Source organism: Gekko japonicus, unplaced genomic scaffold, assembly GCF_001447785.1.
Source record: "Gekko japonicus isolate JY-2015 unplaced genomic scaffold, Gekko_japonicus_V1.1 scaffold287, whole genome shotgun sequence".
In the NCBI taxonomy this organism is placed as follows: Eukaryota; Metazoa; Chordata; class Lepidosauria; order Squamata; family Gekkonidae; genus Gekko; species Gekko japonicus.
The window spans coordinates 711,059-722,614 of record NW_015167065.1 but is presented as its reverse complement, the minus strand read 5'-3'; positions in this window follow the sequence as shown (position 1 = coordinate 722,614).

Below are 11,556 nucleotides of genomic sequence, written 5' to 3'. Positions count from 1 at the left end.
ACAAAAGCTGCATGGGGGGGGCGAGCAGGCACAAGCCACATGGCTCTTCCCGGTGAGTGTGTGAAGTGTGTGAGAGAGGAAGAGAGCACAGTCCCTCTGTTTGTTTTGCATTTGTTTCAGAAGTCGTGTGTATGATAATAGGGATAGTAAAGAGCTAACTAGAACCTGATTATAGGATGGAGGAAAACTCCACCCCCTGGACTGCGCGCGTACTTATTTTCGTTTTTCTGTGTTAATCTGAATAAGTTGGTTGAAATAAAGCAGATGGTTACAGGGCTTGTTGCATGTGCCCGCCCCCTGGGCTCCGTACTGCTGGTGCTCCGCTCCTATGTGCTCCCGCAGGAAATTACCCCTGACATTGCCCCAGTGAGATCACAAAAGTGTGGGCTTGCAAACTGCTTGTGTTTGGGAAAGGATTCATTGTTTATTTTGGCTGCTCTGTCTGTCTGTCTGTCTGTCTGTCCGTCCGTCCGTCCGTCCGTCCATCTGTCCATCTGTCTGTCTGTGTCCCTTAATAAAGCCATGCTTGGAAATGCTACCAAAGCCTGACAAGGGACTTGTGGGGGTATGACAAATTACACTTTCATGTAGTAGAAGTGCAGCTGCTGGGGAACCCTTTGAAGGCAAAAAAGAGGACAAGGAAATGAAGACTATATTCAGGGGAACTGCCCTGCTGTATTTTTATTTATTTGTTTGTTTTAAGGAATGGGAAAGTCTCCAGGCTCCACCCACAAAGTCCCCAGGTATTTCCTGAGTTGGACCTGGCAACCCTACCATATCCACATGGCTGGAATCCATAGAAAATACATATTTATGCAGGGGACAAATGCACATCCAGTCAGAGCTCAGGGTTTTCGGAAGGAGGTGCTTCAGAAGAACCCAGAAGACATCACCTTTGGGTCTGCACGGAAGCACCCATTCAAAACAGCTGCTTGCAGCACAGAAAGATGCTTGGTTTGGAAGCTCTGAACATTTTCTGATTGGCCAATGCGACAAACATTTTGTGGTGGCACTCACTTCCTCTTCTCAAAATCCCCATGGGCTCAACAAGGTTGGTGACCTCTGCATGGAACAGGCTTCTTTTTTTTTTAAGTGAAATACCATACTTTAAAACTTCCTCTAAATCTCAGAGGGCATTGGTGAGCTAAGTAGGTGGTTGTGCCGACAATTTTGGCAGCACTGTGCCATCAATAATTTACACATCATCCAGAAAGCATATTTTTCACTGTCATAGCAATTTATCACTAGATAGATGTTCTTGGCACAAACACCCGGTGCTAAAACTTTCTATAGACAGCCAAATAAGTGAAATGTGGAATGCTGACAGAGTAGCTATTGGCAAGCTTTGATGTATCAGTATTTTAGAAAAGATCAGCTTCTCTGATGAATGCTGAGACAAGGCGAACAGTTGTCAAAAGTATTGTCAAAAGTAAGTGATTGGTGGCTGTTCTCTTAAGAGCAACATTGGTTGTTTTTTTCCAAAAAAAATGCATATGTTAAGCATTAATGATCTGAGAGTTCTTTGGCTTCCAAATGAACTATGAGTGAGGTCAAATTTAGGTTGGATCGAGGCCGAAGCCAAAAGCCGCACTAAGACCCAACATGAGACTGTTCTGCTTGATAAAACTAGACCTTTTTCTGGACCCAGACTTCTGGTTACAAGGGCATTTGACACAACAGTGCGAGTGAAGGTAAACAGAGTTAGGGATGAGTAATATATATTCCATGACTGGTACCTTTTCATATTAAGTCAACCAGGGGCAGACTAGCCATTTCACTTACAGAGAAATTCCCCAGTGGGCCACTGTTCTAGAGGGCCATTAGTGGCCAGGAGCAATCAGAAACAAAATCCAGCAACTCCCTGTGAGCCTGTTGAGGCTGCTTGGCTCAAATCCCTCATCAGACATGTCAGTGTGTGTCAGCTCACCAACTGTCTCCTCCGGTACTTCTTCCACTTTGAGGGATGGTGCTGTGGGTGAGCCAGTGCCCCTTGTCCACCCCACTGAATTGGGTGACCCTGCAGTGGTAGCATGCAGCACAGCAGAGGCTGCTCAACTTGACTTGCTCCAGGGGCGTTTTCACTTCCCAGTCTACTCCTGTTGTCGACCATTTCAGTTGCCCCTACACCAAGAACTGAAGGCACACGAGACTTAAAATGTTGGTTAAATGAGGATTTATTACTTATCAGCTTAACTTTTCAGCCACTTAAACCTCCCCAATTGTTTAGTGTGTTCTCCAAAAGCTTCTCAACGGGGTTACCAGTATTTGGACAATCCTCACCACCACCATCTTGGCCTGACAAAAGAGCCATACCTTCCTTCCTTCCTTCCTTCCTTCCTTCCTTCCTTCCTTCCTTCCTCCCTTCCTTCCTTCCTTCCTTTATTTCTTGTCTTGCACAAAAATCAGTGCTGAGCAATGCTGACCCACCAGCATCACCTTCCATCAGTCAGCATAAAACTTCTAATGACGCTGGTAAGAACTGAGGGATTTCCCTCAGCAACTTCCTGGCCTAGTCAGTCATGAATAGGTTGCCAGGTATACCCTGGCAACTGGCAGGGGGTGGAAGGACTTACTGGGAGCAACTACAGGCCTAGGCTGGCATCACTGATGACCCGTTGGCATCACTTCCAGCAGGCATCGGAAGCGATGTCATCATGTCACCGGCAATGCAGGGATGCTCTGGTGTCTGGACAAAAACTCTATCATAGAAGTCATTTTTTTACCATAGAGTTTTAGTCAAAATACCACAGGGTCCCTGCATCGCCGGTGCATCGCCGGTGACATGATGCCGGTGACATGATGTCTCTTGCCAGTTTGGTGTAGTGGTTAAGTGTGCGGACTCTAATCTGGGAGAACCGGGTTTGATTCCCCACTCCTCCACTTGCACCTGCTGATGTGACCTTGGGTCAGTCACAAGCTCTGGCACAGCTGTCCTTGAAAAAGAGCAGTTTATGTCAGAGCTCTCTCAGCCCCACCCACCTCACAGGGTGTCTGTTGTGGGGAGGGGAAGGGAAAGGAGTTTGTAAGCCGCTCTGAGACTCCAAGTGAAGGGCTGGGTATAAATCCAATCTCTTCTCTTCTTCTTCTTCTTCCAGTGTGTTCTAGAAGCAAAGTCACTGCATTGGTGGCAATGCAAGCCTAGGCCTCCTTTTGCAGCCAGTAAGTCCCCCATTGGCCAGCTGATTGGCACCAGGGGGAGGGGCCCCAGAGCAGGGAATCCCCTACCCCAAGTGGGGGCCTGGCAAGTCTAGTCATGAGTGACTGACCTGAGTGCCCCCCACATCCTCAGATATCTCAGGATATCACCAATCTGCTTAAAATTCCAAGGATCTAACCATTACTAATCCTTAAAGTGCTTAATCTATCATGGTGATCAGACCTATTTAATGGTGGTGGTGGAAAGTGCAGAGACAAATAATAGCAGAGACAAATAATGGTAACCCCATAGGGATTTAAAAGCAAGAGACATTCAGAGGTAGTCTGCCATTGCCTGGCTCAGTGTAGCAACCCTGGACTTCCTCGGTGGCCTCCCTTCTTCATACCAACCAGGGCCAACCCTACGTAGCATCTGAGATCTGGGCTATGCAGGTCAGGGTGCAGGTGCAATGAAAGTTACATACTACAGCAGAGTCCTCATCCGTTCCAGAGGTAGCGGAGTCACTTGATTTCGATTCTTCATCTTTGGATTCTTCCTCCGATCCCGACTGGCGTCTCAAAAATTCTTTGGCTTTAAAAATGGAGTCAATCTTTTCTCTTTTGTCATTGGTTTTAAAGATGACACCCTCTGGGATCGCCCACCTGTACAAAATTCCATTGGTTTGAAGAAAAGAAATTAAGTCCTTATAGCTTTTCCTCTTTTGGCAAATTTCAAATGGAATTTTAAACTTTTAATGTTTATATTCCCCATTTTCAGTGGAGCTGCTGAGGTCGCTTTTAAAATAGCATCTCTGATCTGTCTTCTTGAGAATCTGACCACAATTTCTCCAGGCAGGCTATTTTATTAATATAATTGGAGTATGCCCTATAAGCAGTCTCCATCTCTTTTACTACTTCATCTGCTGTTGAGCCTATTGCTGGAGCAATGATCTCTCTGAGCAACTTCCTCAGATCCTCTTTCGCCGATTCAGGAACTCCCTGGAATCTGAGAATCATGTTGGCTTTTTCCATTTGTAGCTGTAACAAAAGGTTTTCTTGGAAGTTTTGTTTTGCTTCAACTTCCCCCATTCTTTTCTTCATTTTCTTGTTTGTGGTGTCTATTTTTTTAATTCTTTCAATCGTATGCTCCACCTTCTTTGCCGTTTCTGCCAGTTGGAGCTGCTGGGATGCAAAGTTTGGATTCAGCGAAGTCAGTTGCTGGTTAATACCATCGAGTTGCTCCATCACCAGCTTGAGCATATCCACTAACATTTTCATGACGTCTGCTCCCTCTTCCAGTTTTGGACTCTGACTACCTGCCGGTTTCGCTTTAAACTTTCTTTGTGAGGCCGCCATTTTATACAATTGTTTACAATTCCAAACCGCTTCTCACAGACTCGAAAAATCGTCACCTCGATGTCAGCGCTCAAGTAAGTCTCTCAAAACAAAATCGCTGCTTGTTTTCCCCCCCTGCCCCCTTCGTTACGCTTATCTGTCCATTCGCATAAGAGGTGTCCCTCTTTGCGCTCTGCTTTTCCCATGGGAGGGGTAGTTCACGTTTAAAATATTCCGCTTATTTGAACTCACGTTCATTGTCGGTCATTTCTCTGACCTCGCTCACAGTAATCAATATTCCGCTCAATCTCCAGCGCTTGTCCCAGTCGAATCAGCTTTTGCCCAAGGGCGACACAGCGGCAGGATCGTCCGGGCGGAGGGAAGCCTCAGTTCTCCAGCATTTAGCCATCGAAGAGGCTGCCCCTCAAAAGCCCTATGGCCTGGAGCCTATCACAAAGGCTCCGTGTGAGTGCTACTTGAGGTAGCACCCCTCCATACCGCTGGTGTGCGAGTCACTCCCCTGAGGTCTGGGGAGAACGGCCGCCATCGCTAATCCACAAACCGGAAATGCTCCTTTGGCCATTTTTAATGTTATATGCTATTTTTCACATGTTCTAGGCAACTTTTACATTTTACGTGTAGTGCATAAAGAGGAATCTATCTGTAGAGCAACATTTCTACCAGACTTTGTTAATGTCCTGAAGAAAAAATGGGAGAACCACCATTCTGACCCAAGCATGGAAGAACCACAAAGGAAACTTTTGATTCCAACTGCAGTTACTGAGAAACTTGGTAACTTCTCCCTACTCTATATTCAACCCTAATTCCATTCTGAAAAGGTTCCAAGGTGGACTCCAGTAATCTCATATTTGGACTCTCTCACCCGTCTTGGAGTCTGCTGCATTCCTGTCCTTTCCTAAAGGAGCTTACAGTCTAGAAACAGGTAAGAAATGGAGGAAGCAAGAGGAAATGATAGAGAATAATGAAGGAGGCCCGTGAGATTGCTGGTATTTTAAGGTCAGTCTTGCTGTCTGATTGAAATAGTGCTGTGTTTCCATGGGGATCATTTCCATTCTTCAGTCCCACCCACTTTGGCTGGAACATATGCTGAAAAGATACCAGGAGGAGGGGTTTAGCAATTGGCTACAGTGTCAGGAGTGACACTCGAAGACTGTAACACCTTAGCTATGGAGAAATATGGTCTCCTCTGTAAAGGTTGCTTAAAACAAAAGCTCATTTATCAGAAGGCAGAAGACATATAATCAATTTACATGAGGAATTTCAAAATTAGTCAGATTGTAATGAACTATGAAATACTGATTAATGCATTTTTGCAATGTTTGATTAGAAGTGTACCATTTTCCCTAGCATATTCTTGCTATTTTGGCATTTGTAGGCTAATAGTGTGTTTCTTATAAATTGCCATCACATAAATATCCTCTGAATTATGGCTCTCTGTTGCTGATAATCTTTTTTATTTTTTTTTATAAAAGCAAATATAGTGTTGAAAACAGAAAGGCTACACAATGAAGAGAATAAAAAGCTTTTAGGAGTGGCATACTTCCCCATGCAAGAATAAAATCCTTGAGGTATCCCCCCCAAGAACCACCTTGAAACTGTGGACCAGAAAGCACCAGATTCAGATCTCAAAAAGTCTTTACATTCTTCCAAAAGCCAATGATAGAGAGAATTTTAGTCAAATGCATCTTGGATCCAAGCATGCTGCCTCTCACACACTGTAATCCTGCTGTTCACACAAAACAATAGAAGAGAACCTTTGGATACAGCCCCATGGTTGGATTCTACCCACAAACCCACATGTCTTTCTTTTATGTCATGAATTCTAAGTAATTGGATGTTCTAATAGAGATAAAATTATCCAGAACTTTCATTTGCCACTGAATTTGAAACTTCTGTGCTCAAAAAATGTGAATTTTTTTTTGCTTTGATATTAGAAATTGAGTCTCTTTCAAACACCTGCGTGGCAAAATGAAGAGTATCAATTGGTTAGGAATAATTACAAAGTACCCACTTGGAATGGTGACAGCCAATCAGTTCAGTTGCAACTTTTTTACCCGGAAAAAATAGTGAATGTACCACCACATTAGGTCAAAATCCCTGTTTGGTCAGAGATCAGTTCATAGATTCTTTTGCGCTATGGTTCTGGAGAAGACTCTTGAGAGTCCCTTGGACTGCAAGAAGATCAAATCAGTCAATCCTAAAAGAAATCAACCCTGACTGTTCCCTGGAAGGCCAGATAATGAAACTGAAGCTCAAATACTGTGGCCACCACATGAGAAGGGAGCACTCACTGGAGAAGACTCTGATGCTGGGAAAGATTGAAGGTCAAAGAAGACGGTGACGGCAAAGATTGAAGGTCAAAGAAGACGGGGACAGCAAAGGATGGACAGTGTCATGGATGCAACGAACATGAAATTGAGCGGGATTCGGAGGACGGCGGAAGACAGGAGGGCCTGGCGTGATCTTGTCCATGGGGTCGCGAAGACTCGGACTCGACTGTGCGACTGAACAACAACAAAAAGTGAAATGGTAATAATATGAACGAGAAGATCTTCTCTGTTATGTTACTGTATTGTTCCAGAAGCTCTACACTGCATTCTACTCCTTCTTAATTTTTGTTTGATTAATTCCAAAATTGGAAATGTGCCATTTGCTGCAACTTTCCATCTCCTCCATTCATCCCCCCTCTTCTAATGTAACATTATAATCAAGCGCATTGATAAAAACATTGCAAAAAAGAGAGGCAACCTTGGCATGATCATATATGCAGTACTATGTAGCTTCAAGTCACTTCTGACTTATGGTGACCCTCTGAATTAATGACCACCAAAAGGTTCTATCATGAACAGACTTGCTCAGGTCTTGCAAACTGAGGCTGTGGCTTCCTTTATCATGTCAATCAGTTTCATGTTCGGTCTGACTAGACAGTACTCTCTTTAATGGACCAATGGTCTGATTCATGTGCATTCAAGTCTTCCTCTTTTCCTGCTGCCTTCAAACGTTTCCTAGCATTATTGTCTTTTCCAGTGACTCTTGTCTTCTCATGATGTGACCAACGTAAGATAGCCTCAGTTTAGCCATTTTAGCTTCTAGGGAGATTTCAGGCTTGATTTGATCTAGAACCAACAGTTGTGGGTTTTTTGGTGGTGGTCTGTGGTATTCGTAAAGCTCTCCTCCAGCACCACATTTCAGATGAATAAATGTATTGAGGTCATTTCTTCATGGTATTTTGAAGACGTGCACACATCAGTAAAGTACCATACAGTCTGATAATATAGGTAAGGGGAGCAAATGCAAAGGACCTGTACGTGCAATGCTTTGTAGAACATTTGGAAATGCCTGGCAGCTGGTGGGAGGATCCCGGGTCCATTCCTGGATCTTTCGTCAGAAGTGATGTCATCGTGTCACTGATGTCAAGGGCTTGACATTCTAGTTTGGGAGCAAAACTCTATGGTTTGCAGGTGATTCTACCATAGAGTTTTGCCCAAAACTAGAGCGTTGCCGCATGTGTTGTTCTTTGATTACACTGGTTTCCTGAGCAACTGCATCCCTCCATGCAATAGGATCCTGGAAAGGGAGGAGTGCAGAGGATAGAGAGGGGCATATGCATGGAAACTTACCTACTTTGGGATCTGGTATAGCAGAGCCCCCTTGCTGCATGTGCTTGCAATTTGAGGACTCTTGAGAGGAGAGGGAGGATTGCGTTCTATGTGATTTTGGTATTGTCATCTTTAATAACTCCTGCCCTAGTCCCTTGAATTGGCTGTCCATTGAAAGGAACAGTTTCTGCAGTGTGCTTGTGCAGAAAATAAGCTACTTTTGGGAGGGGTCCATTAAAATGACAAATGAAGCCCCATTGCTGTGTGTGTTTGAAATTCAGTGGATCTTGAAAGGAGAGGGAGGACTACATTCCATGCAGTTTTGGTGGTATTATCTTTAACAGTTACTTCCCCAGACCCTCAAATTCACTGTTCATTGACAAGGGTGTGCAGAAAATGAGCTACTGAGAGAGGGGAGGTCCAGTAAAATGGTGCCCCTTTGCTACATGTGCTTGCAATTCAGGGGGTCCTCAAAGGAGAGGGGGATTGTATTCCATGCATGTTTGATGCCATTATCTTTAAGGACTGTTGCCCCCAAACCTCGAATGGCTCTCCATTAAAAAGAATGGCATCTAGGATTGTCAGGTGTGGGGTGGTAATTACCTGGAGATTTGGGGGTGGACCATGGGAAAAGCAGGGTTTAGGGAGGGGAAGGACTTCAGCAGGTTATAATGCCATAAAGTCCACTCGCCAAAGCAGCAATTATCTTGATTATCTGGAGATCAATTGTAATAACAAAAGAACTCCAGGTATCACCTGGAGGTTGACAACCCTAACAGCATCTGCAGTGCACTATGCAGAAAATGGTCCTGAAAATCCAAAACTCATACACACCACACAGATTTCTAACCCAAGCTGGTAACACCATACCCGAAATGAGGCAATTACAGTAAAAATCCCTCCCCTGAAGCCCGGATCCAAAACTAACAATTTTTAAAATCAGTCTATACTTCAAGAAATACTGAAGCTGTCGTTAACAATAAACATTATTTTGTGAAAATAAAAAAGTGTGAGATTGTTGCAGAGCATGCACATAGGCTGAGTATTTTTTTATTAATATGAACCAGCCTGAAATTTCTGCTAGAAATTTTGAGCTCTTAATGAAATGACTTCTTTGCACAATGTGAGGATTCTGTGCTTGGATTTCAAATCACCAATCTGCTAATCACACTTCATTTTCTTAGGGATTCATTGTTTTTTCATTAATCCAAACAGGAAACAAGGTTATTGGACCTCAAAACAAAGAGCAGCCTACCTGGTAATAAAAAGGCATTCTTGTGTTGTCTTTATAATGACAATTTTAGAAGTAGTACATTATAATTACCTCTGTGTGTGTGTGTGTTTATTGTCTCCCATATGTCCCTTATACATAAATGCTTTAGAGGATTATTCCATGGGATATACAAAAAAATCCAATTGTACGCAATGGCAAATCTTTCAAGTTTTGGGTTGGTGGTTGCCAGTAGCGACAAAGAATGGAAAATTGCCATCTGGCTCCTACTTTTAAATGAAATTTGAATAATCAATTTAATAACAGGATATTGTACATTCTTTACAGAAATAATAACTTGTCTTGGCTCCTAAAGAAAACTTTGAAATCAGACAAAGACACACTGCACAAACGTAATGTAAACCAAACAAACATTGGCCATGATTTTGATTTGCATTCCGAACTGAGAAGTGGAGCCGCTCTGTTCGTTTGCTCGGTTGTTCAGATAGAACCAGTTTGTAATAATCGAGATGAAAGCCGCAAAAGGAGTAGCTGAGCTATAAGAATTTAGTTCTGCTCGTCTTTCTGGAGGAAACAAAATGGCTGGCTGCCAAGACGAAGCAGTTTTAATTGGCTTGTTGAGGCAGCTGTCCCCTCACAGTAGGTTTGCCAGGGCTCCTCAGGTTCAGGAGCTTCGGGTGCCGTCTTAAGACCAGTCTATAAATTGTTAGGATGGCAACTAAGGCTCATGCTGGTATAACACCGCTGCCACTTAGAGATATGCCAGAGGGACTGGAGATATGCTGGTGTAGCCAATCCTGTATGGGGATAAAACGCGCCAGATATGGTTACCAACTCTTGGTTGGGAAATCCTTGAAGATTTGGGGGTGGAACCTGGAGAGGGTGTAGTTTGGGGAGGAGAATGAGCTCAGTGGTGATGGGATGCCACAGAGCTAAGCCTCTGAAGCTGCCATTTTCTCCAGGGAAACTGAACTCTGTTTTCTGGAGATGAATTACTGTTCTGGGAGAACTGCTGGTCCCACTGGAGTCTGGCAACCCTAGTGCCAAATTAGATATGCCACCATAGGCCCCAAAGTTAGCAGATCTAGGAAGACTGCTAGAGAAGAGAAGGGCTTAATCATTATCCTGCTCCCTTGCTGCCCATGACCCATCCCTGGCACTGCTGTAATGTTGGTGTTGTTGCCATCAAGTCACAGGTGACTTATGGCAACCTTGTAAGGTTTTCAAGGCAAGGGAGTGTTCAGAGGTGGTTTGCCATTGCCTGCCTCAATTTCACAACCTTGGTATTCCTTGGTGGTCTCCCATCCAAATATTAGCCAGGGCTGACCTTGCTTAGCTTTCAAGAGCTGACGAGATCCAGATCAGGGTGCTGTAACGTTACACCAGTGGAAAAGGTGAGAATTTAAATGTTCCCATTGAATTAAGTGGCTGTAAGGCTGTTTCATGCCTAAACTCTCCACGCATGCAAGGGGCCATGATTTTTGCTGATTCCCCCCTCCCCTTGGGCACATCTTCCAGCTTCTCCCAACCTATTCCTGGATGTACCCCATCCCACTAGAGCAGTATTTCAGGGCTGCAGAGGGAGGGTGAGGTGAGCATGCGTGTTGTCCTTATATGGATGGAAATTCTTCACCTGCAAAAATTTCAGGTGGAATCCAAGCCATTTTGGGTTTCCCATTCTGGTCTCTTGCCGTATCTACCAGCCATGACATAGCTTAGGATATGGACTAAGTCTGCAGCCAATCACAGTTCTGGTAAGCACTGTATAAATTGTAGCCAGGACATGACGGGGTGTGTGTGTGCGTGTGTGTGTGTGTGTGTGTGTGTGTGTGTGTGCAGCATGGAGCCACATCTTTCTGGCCTCACATTGTTCACACTTAAAATATGGGGGGGGGGCAGTTGGGTAATAGGAACTCTAGAGAAAGAACATTTTGCCCAAACAGCTGAAGAGAACTGATATTATGGCCATGTGCTGCTAACACCGCTTTGCTCACAACCCTCACAGGAAGCTCCTGGTCAGGAGACCAAGACCAACTTGGACACCTCCACTGGAGGAAGTTTCTGCAGGTTAATGGCTCTTTCTGCAACTCAAGAGGAGGAACAGCCACATAATTTGAAGGATTACTACCACGGACAGCCTGAGCTTCGCCGATTCTAACATCAAATACCAACTACATTTACTAGAATGTTGATGCTACTCTGCTTTCACCATCGCTGTTTAAATTGTTGTGTTTA